Source organism: Bidens hawaiensis, unplaced genomic scaffold, assembly GCF_021521415.1.
Source record: "Bidens hawaiensis isolate Kalapana, Puna unplaced genomic scaffold, B.hawaiensis_p1.1 tig00024894_1, whole genome shotgun sequence".
Classification (NCBI taxonomy): Eukaryota; Viridiplantae; Streptophyta; class Magnoliopsida; order Asterales; family Asteraceae; genus Bidens; species Bidens hawaiensis.
Window position 1 is genome coordinate 240,782 of NW_027493953.1, and position 10,960 is coordinate 251,741.

The following is a 10,960-nucleotide window of genomic DNA, read 5'->3' on the forward strand; positions in this document are numbered from 1 at the left end:
CATGGCTCAATACAAGGAAATGCAATAATAATAATAAAAAGAGTAATCCTTTTATTGTGCTTGCTGTCGTGGTGTTACTAAGAGTGGAAATGAGATCCTTGAATATTTATTATTTTTTGATTTTATTTTCTAGCAGTAGCTAAACATTTTCATACCTCATTCCGTTAGACTTTATCAATTCATCCATTAGGCTCAACTTGGTCAGACCTCATTTTCTCTTCCATTGAACCTGCAAATTCAACAGAATATGTCTTGAGCAAGTAACATGTATCTTAAGCTATTAGGATCATCTAGCCTTTTTTCTAGAGTTCATCAATGCAACAGAGAAGCCCCCCCCCCCCCCCCCAAATATATTACGGTCGGTTTCGGTTCGATTTTCAGGTCGGTTCAGTTAAAACAATTCTTTTGCCCACCTCAACTTGTACTAATTTATTACTGTGATTACTTAATCAAAACATATAATTTGGTGATTTTATAAAGGAAATTTACACATACATTTGTTATCAGTCCCGCACTGCACTCCAACCAACTGCCTTATCAACTCCCTTTTCCTTCATATAAGACCTCACCCTTTCAGCCTCTTCCCACATCCCTATAGAATCATACAAATTTGAAATAATTACATAATATCCATCATTACTCGGGTCACGTTCGATAGCCTGTTTTGCAATCCGGATACCCATTTTAGGATTATTATGAGTTTTACAAGCACTTAACAAAGCACCCCACAAACCTCCATCCGAAACCATTCCAACCGGCATAGACAAAACCAAATTTTCAGCCTCACTCAGATAACCCGACCTACCAAGAAGATCTACCATACATGTATAATGTTTAAGACTAGGTTTCAAACAATAATAATCCACCATTCTCCCATACAAATATTTTCCTTCTTCAACAAGCCCCGAATGATTACACGCCGTAAGAACCGCAAGAAAACTAAGCTCGTTTGGTTCAACATTCAACAGCTCCATCTCTCGAAACGTATTTATCGCTGACGTGGCATCCCCATGCATCCCATAACCAGAAATCATTGCATTCCATGAAATAATATCCCGTTCAGTCGTCTTGTTAAATATGTTTTTAGCCTTTTCAAGGTGTCCACATTTTGCATACATTTCGATTAACGCAGTCACAACGGGCACGTTCGATAAAAAAGTTCCTTGTTGATGTTGTTCTATATACTCGTGTATTTGAACACCTTTCCCAACCGATGCCATATTGGCACATGCAGAAAGCATGCTGATTAGTGTTACCGGTGTCGGTTTCATGCCTTCCAAAATCATATTATCAAATAACGAAAACCCCTCATCGTAACAGCCGTGGCGCGTGTAAGCGGAAATCATCGTGTTCCAAGTGATAACATCTTTATGCGTTTTACAGAATAACTTTCTTCCGGTTTTCAAGCCCTCAATGTAACTGCCATACATGTCTATAAGTGAATTCGAAACAGATACATGCTCGTTCATCAATCGCTTTACAGCATACCCATGAACACATTTTCCGAGATTCATTCTTCCCATGTGTGAACACGAAGAAATAACCGATACCAAACTGTAATGATCCGGATCGAGCCCTAAATGCAGCATTTTCACAAATAAGTTTATGCATTTTTCACCATAAGTTAACAGTCCAAATTTACAGTACATTGAAATCAATGCGTTGTGAGCCATTTGATCTTGATCATAGTTTCTTCTAACCATAAACGCATGAAACGTCTTTCCAGCATATGCGCACGTCGAGTTAGCTAAACCAGATATCACACAACTAACCGCCATTGGGTCGGGAATCATCCCGGAAGCAAGCATATCCATAAATCCACTTACACATTGTTTAACACATCTTTGTTTCCCATACATGTCAATTATGATTGTCCATGATTTTATATCTTTAACACGAACTTCACCGAATGACAAATAAGCTTCCTCGACAGTTCCACATTTGGAGTACATATTCAAGATTGAAGATTTAACCGGAATCGAACATTCAAGTCCCAACTTTGCAGCCATTCCATGTAAGCATCTACCAGCATAGGCATAGTCCTCCCCCAAATCACCACAACCCTGAAACCCGCCTTCCAACGTTCTAAAATCCGCCCTCTGGTCCGCTCTAACCATCTCGCACACACACTCCAACCCTTTCTCACTCTGACCATTCTGCACGTACCCGATAACAATCGCGGTCCACGCAACAACGTCTCTCTCAGGCATTTCATCAAACACCTGGCGCGCAGTCTCAACACGCCGACATTTCAAATACATATACACCAAGGACGACCCGATTGCCGCATTCTGTTGGAAAACCCCAAGTTTAAAGACCAACCCATGTACGGTCACCCCGTAATCCAAATCCCCAAGCTCCGAGCAAGCGGAAACAACGATGGGAATGGTGAATTGGTTGGGTTGAAGACGGGTGAAGAGGCGCATGGAATGATAGTATTTGAGGGAGTGGGAGTACATGTGGTTGGAGAAGTAAGCTTGGATGATGGAGTTCCAGAGGAAGAGGTCTTTGTGGGCGTGGAATGAGTGGAATACGTGGGCGGATGAGGTGGGGTCGTGGAGATTGGCGTAGAGGGAGATGAGTTTGGAAGATATGAAGAGGTTGGTGGAATGGTTGCCGGTGGTGATGATGTGAGCGTGGTGTTGGGTGAGTGAGTGGTGGGATGGAGGAGATTGTAAGGATAAGAGGGCGTTGATGATGGGGTGGTAGTGTGGTCCGCCATGGGTGCAGAATGATATGAGCTTCTTCTTGTGTCTGTACATGTAACGGTGAGGAAGAAGAAGAAAGTGAAATTTGTTAAAAGACACTTTTGAGATTTTGTAGTCTTGTGAGTATAGTTGGTGTTGAACAGGTAGCTATCTATCTGGGTTTCAGGATCCTTAAGTCTCGGTTCGGGTATTTACAGAATTTTAGCTTAAGCTATCGGACCAAGTATTTTCGGTATGATACTGATACCAATACCAAGTTGGAAATTCGGGAGGTTTGAACTTAGGTCTCAATTGAAAAGCCCATTACCACTACACCACATTAGAAATAACGATCTAACATAATTATTAGTCTTTATTTTCAACTTTAATTTTCGTGTTTCTTTTCATTTTTGTATTTGTATGCTAATTTTTTAATAAATATTTTCTTTTGGAGTATAATGTATTTTTATAAATGTTCTGTGAGTGCATCAAGAAAAATTATTTGCGTTTTTAAATAAAAAAAGAAATAGACCCTAGAAACTAAAAAAGGGTATCCTGAGCAATTGCAATAATCGGATTCATTGATATTCCTGGTATAGTAGATGCTATCACACATACAATCATACTCAATTCGATGGAATTGTTTGATCTTAAAAAAGAAAGCCATTTTTAAAATGTACCGTTGAAGATTTACGAAAATGATATCATAATTCAATAAACTAGAGGGTTTAAATAAAGTCATTTTAAATTATGTGTTTCTAAGTTATTGTTTTTGGTTGTAATATTTTACTTTAAATTATTAATTGTTGCATATGTGCATCATATATTAAAAGTTGCTGTTAAAATTTATTATGATTATCATAATAAATCATAAATTAACCAATGGCCTGATGTCATCAATAAAGACAAAATCTTATAAAACACCAAAAGGTTAGGACATCTTAGGGTTTATTTTCACATATGACAGAAATTCGACGTTAAAAAACAATAAAGCATAAATTATATCCGTAGGTGTGTATAACTGAAAAAAAAAGAGCTATTTTATATTTATGAATAAACTATAGGCAAACATGTTTAAGAGGAATAATAGGAAAAGATGGAGAGGTTTATTGAGAGAAGTAGAACTAATATGAAGTCTCGTTTAATGTTGAATATAATATGGTTGGTACAAGTACACAGGTTAAAGTGATTGGTGACTAATCACCGACATTATCTCCTATGAAGTCTTTTTTAGTGTTGCAGTGTACAATAAGACCGGAATGCATTTAGGTTTCATTTATGACATGGAAGATGAGTTGGAGGATAGAGACAAGAGAGAGAGAGAGAGAGAGAGGGAGAGTAAGAGTGTAGAAAAATTCTTAGATAAGTGCATGCATTTAGGATATTGTGAGAAGTAATGAGAGAGAAAATGATGAAAGGAAAGATAACGGATATAGTAGATGATATGACATGCATTTACATATTTTGCATTGGTGATAGTCTAAGTATTCGAGCAACTAGGCATGAGTTACATAAGTTAAAGCCCATTTGAAATTTTGTAGTTTTGTCACTTTGCGTAGAGAGGAGAAATTGGAGTGGGGTATCCGTATTAGTACCAACTAGGGGTGCAAAATGGAGTGGAGTTCGGCTCGATTAACTTACATAGAGCTCGAGCTCGGCTTGTATCGAGCTCTATTTTCAATGCTCGAGCTCGGCTCGTGAGTAGATTGAGTTCGGCTCGGGCTCGGCTCGTTTACTATTTATCAATTGTTTTTTATACAATTATTATTATTTTTATATATTTTTTCTATTATAATTTTATGTATAAATATATACATATTATTTAGTTATTTTTATTTATTTTTTCATAACATTGTATATATTAATTAATAATTATTAAACATATATTTTAAAAAATTATAAAAATGACATGCTTGTTTAGGCTCGCAAGCCGGCTCGAGCTCGATAAGTGAAGCTCGGACTCAGGCTCGATTATTAAATGAGCTTACTTTTAGGCTCGAGCTCAGGCTCGATTAAGCTCGGCTCGATCGAGCTTTTTAACGAACCGATCTCGAGTAGCTCGTGAACAGTTCGGCTTGTTTGCACCCCTAATACCAACCAAGTATCAACGGTTATCGATTTGGTACCCCAATTATTTGAGGTTTGTGGATCGGTACAGTACATGTATGATTCAGTTCGGTGCCGGTATTTACCGAATTTCCCCTGAGGTATCGAATCGAGCATTTTTTATACTGATATCGATACTAAGTTTTTGAAAAATTCGGGATTGGTACCCAACCTATCCCTAGTTTTAGTTTTGTGTGTTAATAATATCATGATCTTATCATTCAAAATATTAATTTGTATTTCCTTTTTTTTTATTGGAGGTGACACATTATGTTAGACCAAGGGTTAAATTCACTCATTGCTTATCAAAACAATTTATTAACTTTTACAAGTTAAAATGGTATTCGGGTAATGTCACTTTTAAATTTTTTAAAGAAGAAAAGGAGTTTTTATGGGGTTTTTGATAAGTAAGAAGAAGATTAATTAAAACAACTTATAAAAGTAAAAATGAAGTGCAAATAAACAATCCCAACACATGGCCTAAGTTATTATGTAAACGGTTGTTAAAATTAAAGTTATGTAGATGATTATTAAAATTTATGGGATGAGACTTAAAATTTATAAATAATCTATACTAAATCAACTAAATTTATGAAGTATAAGGTTTATTAAAATTAAAAATATAAATATATTAATGTATATTTTGCCTGATTTCATACTGATTTGCCCAACTTCATAAAGCGAAAGACCGATTTGCCGGTTGCTAAAGGAGATTACCACGTTTTAAAGATTTTTATAAGATGTGAGAAATCCCTGGTAAAATGGACTAGCGGGCGGGGCAACGAGTCAAACGGTCCATTTTAGAAAACTGATAATTATGGGTTCGAGCCAAAACGAGTTTGACAAAATTGTCTATGCGTCGAACCGTTATCTAAAACTGAAGAGAACGCCTAAACAAACATTAATTATATGTATGTTAGTGAATGCCTACAGCTAATCACGACCCTTTAAGTCATCTGAATGTTCTTAAACTATTCGGTTCAAACTTCAAGCAGATTAAACCGAATAACAAATTCGGTTTTTGATCCGGTTAGTAACCAAACCCGATTTAGTTAATAATTTTCGGTTCCAACAGCTTCTAATTTGGTTTGACACGATTAGCTCATTCTTATGTTAATTTTATCTAGCCCAAATAACATGAATGTGAAGAACAAATTAAACACCTTGATAAACTATAAGGTCCTTTCTCATGATAAACATATGTTTATAAACTTTAACGTGTAAGTGGCTATGAGAAAAGTACTAGTTGAATAAAGAGTTTGTTATTATCGGTTGTTATTTTGTAACTGTTTCGGTTTTAGTGTTTAGACCATTAGATCGTGTTTGAGCTTTATATAGAGCCGGCGACCAACCACGGCCCAATCAACCGGTAGGCTCAAAATTTTTTTAAGGCTTTTATATATTTTAATGAAAATATATTTTTAATATTTAAAACCAATTTCTCAATCCATATAAGTCTACTTTTATCATTTTTTTTCACAACCCAATTCATAATCAAGTAAGACTATTTAAAAATTTAATTGTTAAAAAATAAAAAACCCTTTTTACTTCAGGCCCAAATTTTTTTTCACATTCGGCTTAAAAATTTTAATGATTTTCAGAGACGGCCCTGACTTTATATATTTATATATGTTGTTTTGCACTTTGGTTTTTAACACTTGGTTTCAATCTTGTGCATAGATATAGCTCATGGGTAGTGACAAGGTTGAGGGAAAAAATGGTTTTACTCAATCAAAAAGGTTTATTCAATCAAAATAGGGCCAAAACATGTTTTATCATGTTACTAACACTTGATTAATGATAATGAACGTTATCACATACTTTGAATAGTTATATATAAACTAGTCTGATTCGGATATGACAGAGATGCTCAAAATACTCTTAGTGCCCGTACACAGAACAGGTTTTGATCGCGTCTAGTTTCTACGGTGCCTGATCGATATCTGCCTGTCGGAATTACCGTAGAATACGAGCATCACCACATTGATGCTGACGACGCACGTGCCAACATATCATTGGCAAGGGGCGGCGCGGTAGTATCGTACAACTTGGTATCGTATCATCTTTCGATATGAAAATGGAACATGGAGACTCATACTTTCTGTAGTGTCATCATGCCTCAATTATAGGTATTATCATGTTACACAGTAGACTAGTAGAGCCTTTGAAGCAATATCAAAATTGGTTGGTTGTAGGAAAAGCTTGGAACTGGATTTGACTAAAGCATTCTTTTCATCCGAGTCAACTGATTTAAAACATCAACTTTACCTTTACATGTAACTGGTTATCAACTGATTTTGCTTACGCCTATTTGGTTATGTTTGTGTTCATTTGCGTCTGCTTATGTTTGTTCTATTATTCTCGTTTAAGTTTGTTTTTGGTTGTTTGTGTTAGTTTATGTTCATGAGGTGTTGTAACTTCACACTTAATACTCATGGCTAGCTAGATGTGTTCTCTAAAGACTCTAGTCTCCTCTTACGCACACAAATGATAGATATCACTTGTACGCACATAGGTGAGTTTTGACATCATTATCATGTTATTTTTCCTTATATAAACGACTAAATTTAATTCGATTCTTTTGACCAATCAAATATGACAGGCTCCACACTGAAAATTTAATAACCAAACCCTTTAACTAGTATTTTGAGCCCTGCAACGGGGGGTTGTTTAGGGTTTGGGACAAAGAAAGCAAAAGAAATTTTATAACAAATCTTAAACTAGATCCCCTTTCAACACCATAACTCTCATGTGCTAAAGCGAATATCAACTCGAAAATGGTACTCTTGGAGATCAAGAAAAAGTGACGTCGTTGTAAACGTCAATGCAACATACATAAATGTTAATGCCAATTCATTCATCCACGCTTGATACAAAATAGAAAAATGTTGCAACATATATTGTATGCTAAGAGCAAATATTGCAACATATATCAAAACACGAGTGTAAATATCATATCACATAATATCGAATTAAACTATGTATTAAATCATACTGAATAAAATGATCCCCTCCCATTACGGGAACTTAAAACTTTAGTTATATCACAATTAAACTTAGTGAAATCCATTTATGGTTCCCTTGTTATCATTGTAAGTTCATTTATGCAAATAATAAAGCTACTTGCTTCGGTGATGTTGTAGTCCACGGTTGTGGTTGTGTGATTAAGAAACGAAGATGGTTTTGGTTAGTCGGAATAATAACAAAGAAAGGTTGAGGTGGAGACGGTTGAATTGAACCGGTCAAAAACCCGAACAGAGACCGATCAAAACCCGAACCGAAACCGATCGTAACATGGTGAAGAAACCGATTTCAACCCGAACCGAAACCGATCATAAATGGTCTTTGATTTTTGTTGACCAAACCAAACCAGTTTTGAGTTTTAAAACCGCTTTGTGCACCTTTGCCCCCTACCTCTTATAATACTTGGCAATACATATTAATTAAGTCTCACATCACTAGTTTAGGGTGTTCGTTTAATAAACTCAAGAATGTCGTTTACCATTGTGATTTACACGCTACATTTGGTCGCATAAGACTTTGTAACTGATACGATCCTATTATATGAATAAGTTTATTATTATTATTATTTAAGTTTATCTTTTATTTAGTTTCATTATTGTAGTCAAATTATGTTTCTTTATTGTTTATCTTTTTCTATTTTTATGTCTTTGTTTTCCTATATATTGTAACTAGATTTTATCCCCCGTATTACAGGGGGTTATTTTACATTATTCGTTTTTAATATTTATATATGTATATTTGGATTTTAATTTTATTTACTGTAAGAAAGTTAATAATTAATATACTTGAGGTTTGATGATAAAATGGTTTTACAAATAAATGATATGTTATAATCCGGTTTAAAAGCTATATGGGTTTGGTAATACTCATTACCCGTTTATTTTATTTATTATAAAATTGTTTCTTAATTATAAATAATATCTTTTTTTTAAATAAAATAGGATATTAATTTTTAGTATATCCCAATTTTATAGGATTTTCATATCAAATATTTTATGAGATTAATTTTTAATATAATGAGATGTTATAAACCATTTAAGAGCTATCTAGGTTTGGCGAGACGTTTACCCGTGAATTTGGGTCAAATGCGTGAGAAACCTTCATTTACAAATAAAGCAATCTGATGGCTTGAGAGAATGATTGTTTTACATTTTTTGTTTTTTAATATTTATTTTTTGGATTTTAATTTTCTTTATTGTAAGAAAACTAATAATATACTTAGGGTTTGATGATAAAACAGTTTTATAAATAAATGATATGTTATAACCCGTTTAAAAGCTATCTGGATTTGGTGACCCATGACCCGCTTATGTTTTCACTATAAAATTGTTTATTAATTATAAATAATATCTTTTTCTTTTTAAATTGAATATTAAATTTTAGTATATCCCCTAGTTTATAGGATTTTCACATCAAATAATTGGTAAGATTAATTTTTAATTTAATGAGAGCTTATAACCCGTTTAAGAGCTATCTGGTTTTGATAAGACACATACCCATGAATTTGGGTTAAATCAATGAGAGGTCTTCATTTAAAAATCAAGCAATCTAGTGGCTTCCATAAAAGGAGGGAACGACCATATCACGACACGTAGGATTTTAGGGTTTTCGTTTATATAGATTATAGATTTCGTTTAAGAAAAAGATAATAAAGAATTATTATTTTGGATCTATTTTCTCTTCTTCTCTTGTGTTCTTGAGAGATTGACGGTTGTCTTATAAACTGTATCAGTAACTCATTGGCCTCGGTTGAGACTTTGAACAACATAACACACCAATATGAATCAACTATCAAGTCTTTATTGTAGCTAATCAAATAACTTGTATACAATATTATCACACGTATGATGAAATCCAAATAATATGGTGGTTGTGCGAGGGCGGCATGGAGATGGTCTCGGTTCGTTAGAATAATAACAACAATAAGTCAATAACTATAGTTTAGATGAATAAGAGAAGAGAATACGAAATGGTTGTATTGAAGTTGGTAGATGGGTTAGTATAGAATATATGGTTGGACACAACATAGAGAGGCTGAGGTGATCACATATAGATTTAGTCAAGATAAGATGGATGCGAGAAAATAAATACGTAGGATGGGGCGGGGGTAACGAGTTAGACTGTCTGTTTTAGAAAAGTGTTTGACGTTAATTATTATCACGCAATCAATTATTCCCTCCGGTGGGTCGGGCAATAACTGCTCAAGAGAGGAGGCATCCTTTATACATGCGTATACCGGAGATGGAAGATGACATAATATGGTTCGTATCGATAAGAAACACACGGCCAGTTAACTTCACTGAAATGGATGAGTTTGTGTACCATCAGATCCAAGTGCTCCCACAAATGCCAAATATTTGGCCTCCTGAATTTGCTCCATTTGAGTATCAACATTACAACAATAATGGGTATTTTATGTTAGTTGAAGGTTGGCAGGCACACGTACAAGGGATAAGAACGTTTAGGTTCGGACGGCTTCGTCTATTTGGAATTGATCGCGACTCCTATGCTTACAGTTTTTTGTCGAGGGTGCCGAATGAACGAATCCAGGATGGAGCGTTTACGTTGGCGGAACCTATGCTGACAACATCATATGAAGGGCATGTGGAGTTAAGCTATAGATTGGTCAATACGCAGCAACCACATATGTGGCGAAGGTATATTTTTAGGTATAACATCTCTAGTCGAACCTGGACGGGAAGGCTTCTCACATTGATACTGGAGGATGCAATTACTGGTGGTCGCAGCTTCACCATAAGGATGGGAATGTTGCCACACATATAAGTAGAAGAAATGGAAATGAAGTATTTATTGAGTAGAAGAAATGAAAATGAAGAGGTTGGTTATTTAAGTATGTAGTGTTTTCTTTTATTAAATGGTTTCTACAAGTTCCAAGAAGCTTTACATTGTCCAAGGATTAAAGAATCGTTTTGTATTTAACCTAGAAAGATCTTATATGCCTAAAACTTTACTGTTATTAGTTTATATTTGGTTTTAATTTTAAGTATCAATGGTTTTAGTTATTTCGCATGTAAATCTATTATTTTTAAGATTATGTTCAAGGTCGGCTTCTCGACAACAATGAGACCGTACCCTTGATGCGCGAGAACAGTTTGAAATTCGTAAATCCTCGCCTCATATCG

General features: G+C 34.9%; 1 pseudogene; it reads right to left on the reverse strand.

The window, feature by feature from the left end:
* Positions 1 to 503: 503 nt before the first annotated feature.
* LOC143570368 (pentatricopeptide repeat-containing protein At4g39952, mitochondrial pseudogene) lies at positions 504 to 2,762 on the reverse strand (annotated as a pseudogene).
* Between the last annotated feature and the right edge of the window lie 8,198 nt (positions 2,763 to 10,960).